We start from the raw sequence: 16,829 nt of genomic DNA, 5'->3' as shown, positions 1-16,829 counted from the left end.
TCATTATTATTATTATTGTTGTTGTTGTTGTTGTTATTTTTTTGATGACGTAAGGTGTAGGTTAGGAAGGGGGACTTGCATTAATATCGACTAACTGCCTGTTGTCGTTTGGAGAAATTGAAGATCTTTAAAAAATGTTGTGCTTTGGGGGTGGCGATCGCCACATCGCCACCCCCTCTGGATCCGGGCCTGTACCTACATACCTTTTCATTCGTAATATTTGGTTAGATTCTTTATATTTTTAGATCAATTACCAGCTTGCGTATAGAGTGGCTTATTTAACATAATATCTTGATATTTTTTTTATTAAAAAGCATTTGACGCGAGTTTAGGATAATTCTAGAATTAATTTGAATTTTAACATTATCTAAATCTATACAGGGTGTTTCATAACTTCCAGCTAACGTAGAAAAAAGTTGTGAGAGAAATAAAACAAAAACAAAAAATTTTGAATATAAAAAATAAATAATTTCTTTTATTCAAAAAAAACACTACCAAAAAATACCATTCAACTAGTTGTTAACGTGTACCAAAATCAAAATTTCTAAGTATAACCGTTTTCATGAAAAAAAAATAAAAGCTAATTTTTCCGGTCATTTTGAGATTTGAATATTTTCTCAAGGGGGGGGGCTCATTCAAAAAAATATATTGGTACCCCCCTAAAATTACTTTCTAAACACGTCCTTAAACACATCATTATGAAAAATTCGGGAAAAACTGAAACATAACACAAACGACACAAATAAATTTATTGAAATTGAAGGATAACGTATGTCGGATCAGTTAGTGAAATATAAAAATAACTGTAATATTTAAAAACGTTTGTTGAATCTTTAACATTTACTTAGGCCGGTCTTGAATGAACCAATTTATGAAAAATATCATACGTTAAAAAAATCATACTTAATTGCATTGTGTAATTTTGTCTTATAAAAGATCTGAAAACAGACCTGAAACTTATACCTATTTGCATTAAATACTAAATAAAGTTATTTAGATTATATATTCTCTATCTCTGTCAATTTTCTTATGAAATTTCCTAAACAAAAAGATAAGAAAATTTGCGAACCTCATTATGTATTGGTTATTGAACGAGTAAGGTAGACGTTCCTACTCAGTTCTTTTTATCGAATTTGTAAGTTGTATACTCGTATGTGAACTTTTTCCATACATTTCTTTAGAAGTCCATAAGTTTTTTAGTACCTTCATCAACATGACAATATTTTGTCACATTTTTCGTTATTATGGTTGATCTTATAATTAGTAAGTCATACTAAAATATTTTTTGATAGGGCAAGAAGTTAGTTCCATTATGTAACACATAATATTATACCTTCTTCCAGTTCCAAATAAGGGATAGTGATTTTTGTTCAGCACCTACTGTAAGGGGGAAGCTTTGCTTTTGAAGAGTTCTCCTGTTTAATGCTGTAGAAAGATATACGAATAAGTTTTACATATTACAGATGGTGAGTAAAGAATTTAGTGTACTTACAAGACGTTAAGTTAAGTTTAATTTGACTGATTTTAATGATTTTTTTTGTCAATGTCGGTTGTTATTCAAGTCCTCCTAAAACGCAACACCACCCATTTTTCCAGTAATGATATACAGGGTGTATCTAAATAACACCGAAAAAATACAAGGGGCGATTCTCCGATGAAAATTAATAGGGGTCTTTGGTATAAAATTTTTTGAAAAAACCCTCCCCTGAAAAGTTACGCCCCTCCTAAAATTACAAAAAAAAATTGTTTTTCTTTTTTATCTTCCACGTACATCAAGCTAAAGAAACCAAACTTGGTGAACATTATCTGTCAATAAAACTACACTTTTTGAATTTTTTTCAACCCTGAACTATTTTTGTAAGGGGTTGAAATAATCAACCCCTATGACATTTTTTCTTATAATTTTTTTTTCGATAAAATTTTTTCCTTTTAAAAAATATGTCTAAAAAACCCCATTCATTTACTAACTTTTTGATCTCTTCAAGTTTCTTCGAAAAGTTAAGGATTTATGACAAAAAAAAATAAATGTATTGTAATGTATTTTTAAAAAGATGAGCTGTTTAACGCGAGTGTATTTTGCCGAAAGATCTAGTGGCCTGTTCTTTACAATGGAATCCGTAGAAACAAATGTCAATGTCATTTATTGTCATATTAAATAACATTTTATTAAAAAACACTCAACCAAATAGTTGACCTATGATTCTACTAGGCTAAGAAGTTTGGAACTTAGACTAAAAGTGAACAAATGATGAATAATGTTATAACAGTAACAAAAAATAAAAATCTGTCGGATATTGACAATACAATCTACAAAAAATGTTGAAAATGATTGCCTTCAGCTTCAATACAAGCATCTACTCTTGTTCTCATAGAATTGCGTATGCGTTCAAATATTCCTGGTGAATTTTTTATCGTTTCACACCCTGCTACAATGCGGTTTCGCAAATCATTGATATCTTCAACTGGCCTTGAGTAGATCAAAGATTTCAGATATCCCCATATGCAAAAATCCAAAGGATTAAGGTCAGGGGAGCGGGCTGGCCAATTTACATATCCTCCTCGACCTATCCATCGATTGGCATACACCTCATCCAAGTGACGTCTTGCACGTATACTAAAGTGGGCTGGTGCACCGTCGTGCATAAACCATAAACGTTGCCTAATTTGAATGGGAACTTCTTCAAGAATAATAGGTAATTCTTCGAGAAGATGACAATATGAGTCACCATCTAATCGTCGTGGAAGAAAATAGGGACCAATTAAATGATCGTCGATAATTCCGAGCCACACATTTAATGAAAATTGATACTGATGATTTCCTTCAAAAAAGTCATGAGGATTTTCCTCAGCCCAAATATGATTGTTACGAAAATTTCTAATACAGTCTCTTGAGAAATTCGCCTCGTCAGTAAATAAAATATTTCTTAAGAACTGCGGCGCTTGGCCGATCATATTAATAAGCCATTGACAAAAAACCACACGTGGTAAAAAATCTCGAATCAGTAACGACTGCACCCGTTGGAGATGATAGGGATATAACTGTTGTTCTTTTAAAATTCTAAAAACTACCGAATGGCTTACATTTAGGACACGAGCTATTTTCCTGGTACTAGTTTCTGGGGATTCCTCAATTAAATTAAGTACGGCTTCATCGACAGCTTCAGTTCTAACTTCTCGGCTACGGCCACAGTCATGACTTCTCTTTTCAAATTTTCCAAGTTCCCGCAAGCGTTGGTGAATATTTGTGAACGTAGTATGGTGGGGTAATCTACGCTCTGGGTACTGTTCAGCATAAAGTCTTTGCGCTTCCAATGCATTACCGTTAGCATACCCATATGTAAAATGCATATCTGCCATTTCTAAATTCGAATAGTTAACCATATTTTCGGTTTATTAACTAATATTTTCTACACAAAATCATGAAACTTGTGAAATAGTAAGAAACAGTAACAATAAATGACATTGACATTTGTTTCTACGGATTCCATTGTAAAGAACAGGCCACTAGATCTTTCGGCAAAATACACTCGCGTTAAACAGCTCATCTTTTTAAAAATACATTACAATACATTTTTTTTTTTTTGTCATAAATCCTTAACTTTTCGAAGAAACTTGAAGAGATCAAAAAGTTAGTAAATGAATGGGGTTTTTTAGACATATTTTTTAAAAGGAAAAAATTTTATCGAAAAAAAAATTATAAGAAAAAATGTCATAGGGGTTGATTATTTCAACCCCTTACAAAAATAGTTCAGGGTTGAAAAAAATTCAAAAAGTGTAGTTTTATTGACAGATAATGTTCACCAAGTTTGGTTTCTTTAGCTTGATGTACGTGGAAGATAAAAAAGAAAAACAATTTTTTTTTGTAATTTTAGGAGGGGCGTAACTTTTCAGGGAAGGGTTTTTTCAAAAAATTTTATACCAAAGACCCCTATTAATTTTCATCGGAGAATCGCCCCTTGAATTTTTTCGGTGTTATTTAAATACACCCTGTATATAGAGTTCTCAACTCGACTAACGAAAGCTTTGCGAATCAACATAAAAATGATTAGTTATTTCTAAATTAAATATGCAAGCAGTTTTAATTGAGTCTAAAAAGTATTTTTTAGGTCAACTGAAGTACCTAGGTATTACTTAAATAAGACTAGGAAATTTTAGAAGAACTGTATTTATAAAAAAAAAATTAAATTCTGTAAAAATCGGTACTTATATTGTTTCAGATCACCGTCGGAATTCTTTCTGTAAAAAAATCCTAATAAATAGTAGGTACCTGCTACATGCTTCATGCATAAAACAAAAAAAAACAAACTAAATAAATAAAATTATCCCAGTTGACCATTGCTTTGAAATATAAATTGAATGGAATATGTTTCTAACGTGCCTCCACAAGATCTAGAATAAAAAAAGTTTGTCAAAATTGGCCATTATATAAAATAAATACTTAAAACGGTTACGGGGGTTGCTGATTCATAAACAGAACATCCTGTATATCTGGCTTTCTATGTTCCAAGCTCCTGGAAACGATGAAGGAAATACTCAATTTATGTTTTAACTGTAAGGTCTATTATGTATTTTATTTGAAGGTACTTGTAGAAATATCTAGAAATTTCTTTTTTAAACATTGGTAGATAAATTAGTCTCAACATGCTTAATGTTTTCGACATTTCCTTGACAATATTTATGTAATGAGTTAGGATAAGCAAGTCCATAAAATTAGAACAAATTATTTTCTGAAATGCTCAAGGACAATGTTTGTGTTGCTTTCTTGGGGTCTGCTATAAATGTTTAAAACGTACAATGTGTTCAGTTTTTCAGCCGCATCGTTGGGATCTTTGTTATGTTAAAAAATACAGGGTTGGTCAAATGGACGTAATTTGATCACAATAAACTTACAGAACAGAAATGAAAAACTGAATTTTTTATAGTTTTTTTTTAATCGAAGTCGCATTGCATTTATACTTTCAGTGCATTTTTATTACGAGTGTTATTATATACACTCAGCAAAAAGAAAAATTTCCAAATTTTCTAAGTTATTTTTGAAAGGCGGTAACTTTGTGAAAAATGGTAGTATCAAGAAATAAAAGAAAGCATCTTGAAGCTTGAATATTCTAGTTTTGAAATCTTGAGATGAAAAATTTTTTGAGCATTATTTTCGGCGCAATCAAAAGAAATATTGCAAGGCAAAAATTAAAATTTTTTTTTCACAACTGCCCATAGGCTCAGAAAAAAAATTCTGGCTTAATCAAGACATTTAGTCTTAGTCATAGTTATTTAGCCTGATTCCTCAGCTTCAATTTGTTTGTTTTAATTTTCTGTACGATTTTTTCTCATTAAGATATCGGCTATTGAGTGAAAAATCGCCTTCTTTTTGATCATCGATATCAAGGGCCTTTTGGTATGTTTATAAAAAACAATTTTTTCTCATGCTAAGTGACCTTGGCAATGATTAAGCCAGAAGAAAATGATCTGACACATAGGCAGTTTTGAAAAAAATTGTAAAATTTTTGCCTTGCGTTATTTCTTTTGATTGCGCGGAGAATTATACTCAATAAAAATTTCATTTCAAGATTTCAAAAATAGAATCTTCAAGCTTCAAAATGCTTTTTTATTATGCCTTTTTATTTTCTCGATACGATCGTTACTCATGAAGTTAGAGCCTTCCGAAAATCACTAAAAAAAATTGGACATTTTTTGCTGCATTAATTTTTTGCTGGGTGTATGATATCATTTACTGTTTTTTTTTCATCAAAATGCCAAATGATCCATTTTTACAAATAGTGGTTTAAAAACAAAACATCAAACTATTACGTCAAACGAAATCTTGATAGTTGAGTTTAAATTGCAATTTGCAATGAAATAAGTCCTTTAAATCCTAATTGATTAAATAATTTCAAGAAGTTCCGGCTTTGTTCCAAGCGAAAATCACCCTGTACCAGCACCGGATTAACCAGGGGGCTAGCGGCGGCTGTAACCCGGGGCCCCACAAGCTATTGGAAAAATAAAAAAAAACAAACTAATGAACGGTAATAAAAATACTTAATGACAATTTCTAATGCTATCTTTTACCTGAACAAATAATTTTAATTGGAAATGTATGTTGTATTACATATAAAATTTAATATTAAGAAAATAGCATACTAAATTAATTTAAAAGGACTTTTGCTTCCTCACAAAGGAAGTTTTGTGATGGTGCAAAAATTAATTTTCGTCAAAATTATCATATACAGGTTTATGCAGGAAACTTCGGGGGTAGATAGATCTCTTTAAAATAATATGTGTTTCCCTTATAAACATAGGTCTGGAACGGCCCCGTTTTAGAGATACAGGGTGTTGAGGTTTAAAAAAAAATGTTTTTTTGTTTATATCACACACTACCTCACAGGTGGTGTAGAAAGGAGTGTAAATAATTTACAAATTACACTTACTTTTAAACATAAACAAATATTTTTGTAATATTATCGTTAGAAGTGCCTGCCACAAGGGGATTGTACTGGTACGAATAACTTGAGAACGGCGAATCTTCGGGAAAAATTAAAGTCACCTTTTTTACGTATTTTGTGCATTAAAATATAAATCAGTTACAATGACATGTAAAAAATGCAGTGGCGTAGTTTTTTTTTTTGTAAAAAAGGGGGTGACCTATGTCCAATTGTACACCACTGGTTGAATCTTTAAAGCTCATATTTCAGGGAATATAAGGACTACTATCATACATTATATGTACCAAATTTTATTGAAATCGGTTAATAGATTCCGAAGATATAAACAAAAAATCAATTTTTTTTGACAACTTCAACACCCTGTATCTCTAAAACGGTGCCGTTCCAGACCTATGTTTATAAGGCAAACACATATTATTTTAAAGAGATCTATATCTTCCCTTGAAGTTTCCTGCATAAAATTCGGACCACCCTGTATAACCTTTCAGCCTATTGAAAATATTTAACGAAAAAAGTATAGTTGTTGATATTTTCGTGTTTTTCCGATTTTTTAAAATCCGTCAATTTTTCTGCCAACTATACCTCAAAAAGTTTTTTTTTGGTTTTTGCTGTTTTTCTGCCCTTAAGAGAACCCCTTCCCTTCAAGCCCCAGGCCCCACCGAGGCTTAATCCGGCGCTGCCCTGTACTGTTAATTATAATCGAAAAAAAGGTGGGGCTATAAAAGTATAAGTTAGACAAAGACGGAGTTGATTATCCATTTGATATTTTGAAAAGAGTCAAATTAAATACTTTTTAAACTTCTAAGTAATTATTGCTTTCTGTCTACCTCTCCTCTATCTTACCTGAAAAGTGTAGAATTGGAAACCTGCTTACGAGAACACCTAAAGGTAAAAGAAAAGAGAAAAACATTTTCAAACACTCCTCCATATAACCTATTTTACAATGCTGTAGTAAAAGTTTTCCAAATAATTGAAAACTTAAAAATGCTGTTGTTGTTGACGTGGAAACGGCAACAATGTGGTTATATCCTTCGGTCGCTCCTCAAAGGATTTATAAAAATAGCACAATCGTAAAAATGCAGAGCACCCCATACGGACATTCCAAGAGCGTAATACTAAAATGTAAACGATATCTTTTGCAGTTTTGTTGCATTTAAATAAAACTTTCTTTAACTGGGGCGAATACTGTTAAAAAGGCCTGAACATGAATACAAAGAAATGCATATCTGCTAGTAGTGTCGGATTGGGCACAGGGGCCAAATGGAGATAACACCTGAGGGGTATAGGTGCAAAAACCGCCAAGTCACATTCTTGTAAAATCTGAGTTAGGTAAGGGGATTTGTTCTTTCTAAGTACGTGGATCAGTTGGAATATAATTTAGGTGCAACAAACTGTTAATAATATAAAGGAGAAATACTCATATAACTGCAAAATCTGCCTTGTCCAAAGACATTTTATTGCAAACCCCGCCAAGTTCGCCCTGACCAATTGTGAAACGTTTGGACTGTCACTTGTGTCAACGAATGACTCTTCGGGCGACAGTTTCTCCAGAAGAGACAAGTGGAATGTAAGTTTGTTTTTTGTATTTTCTTTGTGTTTTCTATAATATAACGATAATATAAACAAATAAATATTTTTTCATGTATTATTGGTCTACTGTTATTCTATTAACTGAAATATAGAAAATTGGGTTGTTTTGGAATTTGCAGTCAAAGTTTGTTGAATTTAGCTACAAATCCCGCCATGTCTATAAATAAAAACGATTTTATGTGAAAACTGCAGCTGAAAAATGTTTCCTATTATGCTTGCCTGAGACAGACAGAAAAACAGACTGTATAAAAATATAATTAAATCAAAGAGATAGGTGACAATACGGTAATAATAATCTGTATCAATTTTTGACATCTCCTGTAAATTGTTGTAAATGTGACTGAAAATAACTATACTCAGTGAAACAAAATCCAGAATATAAAATCTTAAACAGAATTCAGTCATTTATTTATTTCAGCTATAGTCTGTCTAGAAATGAAAGAGAGTAATAAAAGCTCATTATGTATGCAAATCGAAAATAAATGTAGTACTGGTTCTTATATTCAATATTTTTATATTATGCATTTTCGGTATAGATGAGGTCTACTTTTAACAAAATTTTGTGCGATCGGACTGTACTAAATTGTAGCAGGTAGCTAAAATTTAATCCCCGATAATCCGTCTTTGTCTATGCCGCTTCAATTTCTCGGTCCATTTCTCTTATCAGTAAACAATATAAAAACAGCATTTCAAAACATGAGGCTACTTTAAGCATCATAACCGGGTTAAGAGGGTTTTTAGTAATTCAAATAAAATTATTCAATATTATTATCAGAATATTTATTTAAATTTAATGAATAGACTTTTATTCCACACAAAAATATATGTATTTTGAAAATTCAAATTATGGTGAGTAAATGTAGTGTTGTATAAATGTACAATAAAGAAAATAAAAAAGTAGGTATATTAAAATTCATCCTCTGAATATTCTGATGAATTATCTTCGTCTCCTAGATTGATAATGATAGGTTCCACAGTAACGTCAATTAAATTATCGAGTTTCCACATTTTCTCCTCTTCTTTTTGTACATGATGTATACATCTTTGCCAGTTATCTGCAGTTACTCGTTCCAAGGAATTTTTTAACAAAATTTTCACGTCACTTAATTTAAACGTCGTATTATTTCGCGCTACATCTCCTTTTACCTGCGCCAAGACTAATTCGATTGGGTTAAGTTCACAGTGATAAGGTGGTAACCGTAGTACCGTTATTTGGCGATTTGTTGCCATTTCATTGATAACATATTTTTTCTGATCTTTATTAAGATTGACAAGTGTCAAAAGTTCCTTTTTCACCATATTTGTTTCAAAAGAAATGTTTTTTCCGGATAACCATTGAATTATATCGGCTTTCCTCCAAGCAGTCGTAGGCGTCGGCTCGGTCTGCCGTGAATGGTAACTGGCATTATCCATGACAATTACAGACCCCGGAGGAATAAGATCCAACATCTGTGTAAAATACTCTTCGAAAACATCTGCGTTCATGTCTTCGTGATAGTCACCTGTATTTTTATATTCAAATAAAAGTAAACCGCCATCTACAAAACCACTGGCACTACCTATATGTGTCACTATTAATCTTCGCCCTTTACCTGAAGGTGCCTTGAACCCTGCTGAAAGTCCATCCAAAAATGTTTGTCGAAAACTTTTTACATTTTTATCTTGCCATACTTTTGTTACAGTACTCGTTGACCCAAGTTTCGTCTAGATAATAAATATTCCTCCCTTCGTCACGGAATTTTCTAATTGATCTTAAGTAGGATCTTCGCCAACAAATAATTGCATCTTTATCGATAAGAACTGACTTCCTGTTCTGCTTTTCCCAGCAAATATTCAACTCTCGTAAGACGGCCCATAATTTGCTTCTACTGATTTTTGGCAAATCGTTGTCATCTGAAAGTTCACTTAAAATTTTGTTTAGCGTTGGTATTTCTTTTTTAAAATAAAATGAGTGTACTTTAGTCACTAAACACAAGTCGAATTTTACTCTACTGCACTAGCACGTCTTCGTATATTCAGCTCTAAGACTGGATTGATCTGTCACAATAGACTGGCTCCTGCTCTATGATGTGTCCAGTAAAATATACTAATGTGTTAGCATTAGTGTTACCCGATAATTACCTGAAACGAAATATTACCACGCTCATGGCCGGTTCTTATCTCGGGGTTTTATTACTCTCTTTCATTTCCAAACAGAGTATAGTATTCTGTTACCGCTAGGCGTTAAATTAATATTTTATAGCGCTTTAGGTTTGCAGTTTGTAGATACTTGTCAAAAGATGTACCCTTATAAATCTTGCATCATTTCTTACCTTTGAGTAGATTACACTTAAAGTACAACTTTGTTTCGCCATTATACTGGGTGGGTGTCCCAGAAATAAGTAGCAAAATCCTAACAACGTTTTTCACTTATCGCAACTTTTGTCAAATACATACATACATTTTTACAATAGTACATACAATACAATAAATTTTTTCAAAAAATCACGTCTTTATCCGGCATTTTGTACCTTTTAAAATCACGTTAACAAAGAAATATCTGAATAGCGTACGTGAACGTTTTCTTAATACTTTTCGCTAGCCTAAATACTATATCCCAGCACTAATCGACTTGCTTTAGTGGCAGATAACTAGAATTGCAATAAATTATATTATCTGCAAAATTAAGAACTATCCGAGGAAAAATATTAGGAAAAATTGTTAATTTTGATGAGTAATATGCGTGGTTAAAATTTAGGCACTTATTCCTAGAACACTCTGTATATACAAAATCAACACGTTACACGTTACAATTTTTATTCAAAAATTTGATTGATCCCCTCGAATTGTTCCTATGCTTTAACGGTATTGTTATAAGGTCAACAATTTCCTGCAAACGCTTAATGTCGATGTAGCCAGATATATCCCAAGTAACATTTTTTGTTTTATAACAGTTGTAAGTAACTGTCATCAAATAATAATCGAGAGTAGTATAAACCTTTCTAGACATTCTTGGCAACTATCATTTCTTTAAGTGCGCTACTCTGGATATTTATAAATAAAACCTACACACCTACTCAAACAAGTTTGCTCTGAGTCAGGTATTGCTGGGCAAAATTGAGAAAAAATGCATTCTACTAGAAGGAAAAAGACGCGGCAATTTGGGATAGGAACATTTCCCTTGCCGAGCTAGCTCAGATGCAAACTTATTTGTGTCAGGACGTACGTTGCATTACCTACTACTATAAAAGTTGTATAATCGTTTCCATTATTTTTACAAAATGCGATGACTTCTTTTCTTGACTTCAGCTAAGCTGCAGAATTGTAGTAAAAAACATTTCAGGAGTTCTTTTGGAAATCATTTAAACAACTTCACGCATGCTCCTTTCGCTATATTTCTATCTTCGTCGTAATACTTATGATCCTTCTTCCTTCAACAATAAGTAGAATTGTTCTAGGTGACGTAAAAAATAACTTCTGTGTAGTAAAGTATATGCCTGACTAAGTAGCTATATAAAGAAGCAAAGTTGGACGATATTTTACAAGATTGTACTTGATAAGTATGGCCTTAATTAATATCAGTATCTCAAAATGTATTTCCTAATTGCTTAAAAATTTCTAAGGTAGTCCCAATATACAAAAAAGAGGACTATAATGATCCATCTAACTACAAACCCATTTCTGTCATCCCCTATTTTGTGTGTCTTAGTATCTTAAAGAATCAGTCAATTATTTTGAGAGAGAAAATCTTTTTAATAATAATCAATTTGGTTTCAGAAACAGCCTTTCAACAACTCTAGCCATTGAGAAACTGACTAGTGTTATAAATTCTGGCTTTGAGCAAAGACAATTTATGTGTTCACAATTTTTAGACCTTACCAAAGCTTTTGACTGTGTGTCCTATGAAACTCTTACAAATAAATTGCATTACTATGGCTTTACAATTCAGAGTACCGATTTAATAACATCATATCTTACCAATAGGCAACAATATGTAACCCAAAACAATGACAAGTCTACATATCTCACTCTTAGTGCAGGAGTACCACAGGGGTCTGTGCTTGGGCCTGTACTATTCCTGATTTACGTGAATGATTTGTTAAGTTCCATTAATAATTCTCTATTAACTATTCAGTTTGCAGATGACACTAATATCACGGGTCAAGGTCTTGAACTGACCGAGCTTCTAGATCGAACCAAACAAGCTGAGTTAATGATGCAGGATTGATTTCTTTCGAATCATCTAAATCTAAATAGAGCTAAGACAGAAACCATGATATTTAGTTTGCGGGATATTGATCTCTTGGAAAATCCGAAATCTGTCAAATTTCTGGGAGTATATCTAGACCCTAAGCTATTATGGAATCACCATACAACGCATGTTTGTAACAAATTATTAAAAAATCTGTGTTTGCTACGTAATTTGACTCATCAAGTATCAGTACCAACTTTGATTACAGCATACCATGGCCTTATTCATTCTGTTTTATATTATGCCATACTAATCTGGGGTCATGCTACTTCAGCTTGCAGTTATTTTGTTGAAAATTCTAACACTCCCTTGTGTATATATGTATATTACAGTGTTTGCTGTATGTAAAGAGTCATATCGTAATGTATCCAGCTCGTAGTGAAATTCACTGTCACGGTACTAGATATAAAGACATGCTTAATAATGCGTACCTGAGGCTTAGTAGAACAAGAAATGTTGTACTTAATTGTACTTAAAAAAACTGTCTCCTACTTTTTGCTTCCTTTGTACATGTATTTTTTTTATTAAAACTGTAGGAAACATGCACTGCCACAGAATAGAACTATATCCGAAATCTTTATGAATGTCTTAAGAAACAATTGAGTTAATAATAGCATTGTGTTAAGTACTATTATGTACCAAAGCCACAAAGGTGCACTGTTGTGAACAAGCCTACGTCTGAAGCTATAGAGTTACAGGTTTTGGCCTCGTATTAATTTTTTTTCGTCGTCTCTAATAATTTAACTTCGCGTTGTTAAACTTTGATTTAGTGGCACTTTTTGGATTTCACATTTCCCTACGTCCTCGAAAACTTCACTCAGTTACTTCACGTCTACTTTTGCTTCACAACCGCTGATTCAATATCTCCGAGCAGAAGTGAAGAATTATGTTCGTGAAGTATTTGCGGACGTAAAATAATAAAACATCTAAAAGTGGCACTTTTCGTCGATGAAAAATGAGTTTATAGAACTGCAATTTCAATTTTAACTTTGCTATTGAGGGTCCAAAAAAAAATATTAGGAATGTCTGCAGGTCGGTATTGTTATTTTTCATCTATCATTACACTGGAAATTATTATAAACTTGTTTATAGACAGTATATCTTCTTGTTGTTTCTCTAGAAGATACTGGTTAATTTACAATTTGAAGATTTGCGTTTATCGGCATTCAGATACCGATAATCCTACTAATGAAAAATAATAGCATCATTTTGCAAACATAGTTTGCGGTTATATAACGATGGCGCTGTTTACTAATCAACTTCTGAAAATTACATAATGGTTATATAAAAATAAAGTAATAAATATCATTATTCCAGTACTAACAACAAAATATTAAATTTCGTTAGAAGTGTCAGCATTGTTTACACAACAAAGTTCGTTTAACTTTCCGATATTGTCATTGAAATGTGTAAATTTATAATTAGATAAAAACTGTAATTACACATATCTAATTCCATTAATTTATTGTTTGTGTAAATTAAATACAAATGATATAAAATAATCGTTTTCGTCTATGGAAATGTTGCTATGCGGCTTATCTAAAGTCAGACCATTTGGTGAACTTGCGGACCCCCTAAAATGCTGCAACATTACAAAAAAAAAACAGTTTTTGGACAGCTTGTGTATTCACGAAAAAAACTGCATTTTCGTCTCTTATTGCAGAATATACGACCGTTAAACTACTTTATATAAAAAAATTTGGTCGAATTAAAGTTAAAGTAAGTTAGTTTATAATAGTTAATAATATACTGGGAGTTCATGCAAGTCGCTTGTAGGTAGCTTTCACAAGTTAAGTAGAGTAGTAGGTCTGCTATGTCAGTTTATTTTACACAGACCCACATTTTATAAGTATACACAGTGAATTTTTATTAAGTAGTGAACAATATGGTTGCTGCTAACGCATTTTGTGTTGCTTCGCCGTAAATTAACACAATATCCACAGGTCATTTTAATTAAACATTTTTAAGATTGATCTAAACAATAAACCACAGTAATAAGAGTACTATGAAAACCTCAGTAATACTGAATCAATGGACAATAATTGTTATATCCAATCGGCTGAAGCCACCTGGGACTATTTTAATAAATATTTTTTCCCGAAATCTGCAAAAATTGTCATAATTTTCGTTATGATATCAATCATTTTTTGATGTGATATCAATACAATTGCATATATTCGCCAAAGTTCTCTGGATCAGTTGTGAAGCAGCCTGCATAGAAGATCTTAAAATTTGAAAAATATTGTTCTTAAATAGACAAGACAAATACATACTCTTATTTTCATTTTCAGTTCTTAACATAAATCTATACATTCATCCAATCCATTTACTATTTCAAATAGATTTTACCGCAAAATACTTACCATTGAGGATTATTTTTTGGTTAAACTGTAAGTCGTAACTATTTAAATAATGGACGAAGAGAAAAAAGATGATAAAATATTTTGTTAAAAAATAAAACTATAATATACAGGGTGTATTTAAATGAAGGGACAAATGATACCAGATTCCTTAAGTGAAAATAAGTTGATTTAACCGAACATACCTATAACCCAAGTCGCATAATAAAAAAGATACAGGGTGTCAAAGTCAAAAATAACCTTTCCTTAATAATTTCTAAAGTTTTAGTCAGACATGTTTGAAATTTTCTAGCGAGAGATTTTTTCAGGGTGGGAAAAATAATATAACAGACCCACAAAAAAAAGTGGGAGGTCCGAAAAACAAGGCCATGGTAGCTATATGTTTTTGGGGTCGCTGAATCCGAATCTGGTGTCCGTTTGACCCGATTAGCTTTGGTTCAAGGTCAGTTCAAGGTCAAATGTAGAGAATCAATTGCCAACAAAGTAAATCTACATCTATACGTTTTTGGGGTCGATGAATCTGAATGCGGTGTCCGTTTGACTCGATCAGGTCTGGATTAAGGTCAGTACAAGGTTAAATTTAGGGAATCAATTGCCAGCAATGTAAACCAATGTATCTACACGTTTTTGGGGTCGGTGAATCCGAATCCGGTGTCCGTTTGACCCGATCAGGTTTGGATTAAGGTCAGTTCAAGGTCAAATTTTGGAAATCAATTGTCAGCAATGTAAACCAATGTATCTACACGTTTTAGGGGACGCTGAATTCGAATTCAGCCCGATTAGCTCTGGTTGAAGGTCAGTTCAAGGTCAAATGTAGAGAATCAAGTGCCAACATATCTATACTAGTGATGTAAAATAGCATGCTATTTAGTTTTGGGTGATATATATCAAAATATATATCATTATATATATCAGATGAATTTTGTTAAAAAAAAACTATATTCAAATTAGTTTTTTTATATTGCTAATGCCTTGCTGATTAATTTGACACCAAATACATGTCATATATATGAACTTTAAGAAAAGTTATCAAGTGATCTTTATTTTTTTCATATTTAGATTGGAATTTTATATTTTTTTTATCATACTGACTTCTAATTTTTGTTGCGTGCTACTGACTGTTTATAAGCAAGTACGCTGTTTATTAGCAATTTAGTTTTATCAACCCAGAAATAAAAAATGGGAAATTTCTAGAACAAGAAAATTTAGTCTTTGTATATCACAATACGTACTTAAAAAAAATTAAAGATAAAAATTGAAATAAAAATTATCAAAAACTTATGATAATAAAGAAACTGCTTTAAAGTAGTACTTAAAAATCTGAAAATTTAGGGGTGTACTATAAATGGGGAGACCTAAGAGCGCACGTAATTTCAACTCACCCCTTCCACCCTATTTATTTTGCGATTTTCGGATTGTACGCGTAAAACTACCCCCAGAAACGCGTTCTTGGGGGTACGTCTAAAAGACCACCCTTCACCCCCTCTGCACCTACTAAGGTGGAAAGGGCCAGTTGAAATCAGGTTCGCTCTTAGGTCTCCCCACTTATAGTACACCCCTAAAATTTCAGATTTCTATATTTATTTTTGAAGGAGAAAAATGCTCATCGAAAAAACGACAAAATCCATACGAGGGTGGTGGTTTAGTTTTTGTGCGAATTCGGCAAGAACGCCCTTTCGGGGGTAGTTTTACGGATAGAATCCGAAACTCGCAAAATGAGTAGGGTACATCTAAAAAAACCACCCGTCACCCCCTAGGGTGGAAGGGGTGACTTGAAATTACGTGCGCTCTTAGTTCTTCCCATCTATAGTACACCCCTAAAATTTCAGATTTTTATATTCATTTTTGACGGAGATATTCCAGGTACCCAAGAGCTACTACAGTCCAACTCAAGCCTACCACACCACAAGTTTTTAGTTTTAAAATGTAAGGTTATGTTTGAAATTTGGCTTTATTCATGAAATGGCGGGAAAATTGACATATATCAGCTATTAAATATAATAGCTGATATGTATCAAAAATTGATATATATCAATTTGTTATATATTTTCACTCACATCACTAATCTATACATTTTTGGAGTCGGTGTAAACCAATGTATCTATACGTTTTTGGGGTCGCTGAATTCGAATTCGGGGTCCGTTTGACCTGACTAGCTCTGGTTGAAGGTCAGTTCAAGGTCAAATGAACAAAATCAATTGCCAATAATGC

At 32.4% G+C, this 16,829-nt stretch overlaps 1 long non-coding RNA gene across 2 annotated transcripts; it reads left to right on the top strand.

Moving 5' to 3' along the window:
- The first annotated feature begins 1,090 nt into the window (after positions 1-1,090).
- LOC108912755 lies at positions 1,091-12,009 on the top strand. 2 transcript variants are annotated; one of them, XR_001964577.2, is made up of 3 exons: positions 1,091-1,135; positions 1,293-1,466; positions 11,784-12,009. It is a non-coding gene; the product is annotated as an uncharacterized LOC108912755 (long non-coding RNA). The 2 variants fall into 2 exon arrangements; XR_001964578.2 differs by lacking the exon at positions 1,091-1,135 and adding an exon at positions 1,146-1,263 and having other exon boundaries at positions 1,344-1,466.
- Positions 12,010-16,829: the final 4,820 nt, after the last annotated feature.

This window comes from Anoplophora glabripennis, unplaced genomic scaffold (genome assembly GCF_000390285.2).
Source record: "Anoplophora glabripennis isolate ALB-LARVAE unplaced genomic scaffold, Agla_2.0 scaffold33, whole genome shotgun sequence".
Taxonomy (NCBI): Eukaryota; Metazoa; Arthropoda; class Insecta; order Coleoptera; family Cerambycidae; genus Anoplophora; species Anoplophora glabripennis.
This window is presented reverse-complemented; position numbering and strand designations above follow the sequence as displayed.